This window comes from Echinops telfairi, unplaced genomic scaffold, assembly GCF_000313985.2.
Source record: "Echinops telfairi isolate 266 unplaced genomic scaffold, ASM31398v2 ScPeMD7_7453;HRSCAF=8491, whole genome shotgun sequence".
Taxonomy (NCBI): domain Eukaryota; kingdom Metazoa; phylum Chordata; class Mammalia; order Afrosoricida; family Tenrecidae; genus Echinops; species Echinops telfairi.
In genome coordinates this window covers 1,983,865-1,984,817 of record NW_022111353.1, presented here as the reverse complement: position 1 = coordinate 1,984,817, position 953 = coordinate 1,983,865, and positions in this window count along the sequence as shown.

Here is a 953-nt window from a genome sequence, read left to right as displayed (position 1 = left end):
ACTACAATGAGTGGATTTCTTCTCGTGACTTTTTCTGGCAATCCTGAGATAGAAATCTTACAGGCTTCTCTTTTTTTAGTCTTCTACTTGGTGGCTTTAACTGGCAATATGCTCATTATCACTGCAACTTCCATAGATCGTAGTCTCCACTCACCTATGTATTTCTTCCTGAAGCACCTCTCCTTTTTGGATCTGTGCTACATTACTACGACTGTACCGAGATCCATTTGTCATTCTTTCATGCACAGTGGCACCATTTCTCTCTGGGAGTGCATACTGCAGTGCTTTGCATTTACTTTCTCTGGTTATGCTGAGATAGCCATGCTCACAGTGATGTCCTATGACCGATACGTGGCCATCTGCTTTCCATAAAAACCGAAATTTAAAAGTTAGCAGAAGATGTAAAATGTTTAAATGAAAATTGGGATTCCACACAAGAAAGTTGTAACCTGTTTACATTACAGAAACTTCTGTGGAGTTCAAATCTCATCTCCCCAGCAATAACTGTCTCTGTGTGGTGATCAAAGAGCACATGTTGGATGAATAAACCATGGGATGGCATCATTTAATATTTCTCCTATTCTTATGGTTCACTGACCTTAAGAGCGAGTTATAAGATGTGTCAAGTCCTTTCTACACTAGATATAACAGATAGATTGCTTAAACATGATAGAAAATACAGGAAGGAAAATGATAGATCAAGATATAGTAACGTCAGAAAAACAATTTTCATAAACTAAACCTTAAAATGCCCCATGCCATACGCATAATGCAAACAAAAGTAAAGGAAGACAGTGGTTGGGGTAAGCCATGAAAAAAATAATAGTTTATAAATTATCAAGGGTTAACGAGTGAGGATGGATTGGGGATGGGAGGTGATGAGAAACTGATACCAAAGGCTCAAGTGGAAAGAAAATGTTTTGAAAATTATGATGGCAACAAATGTATAAATG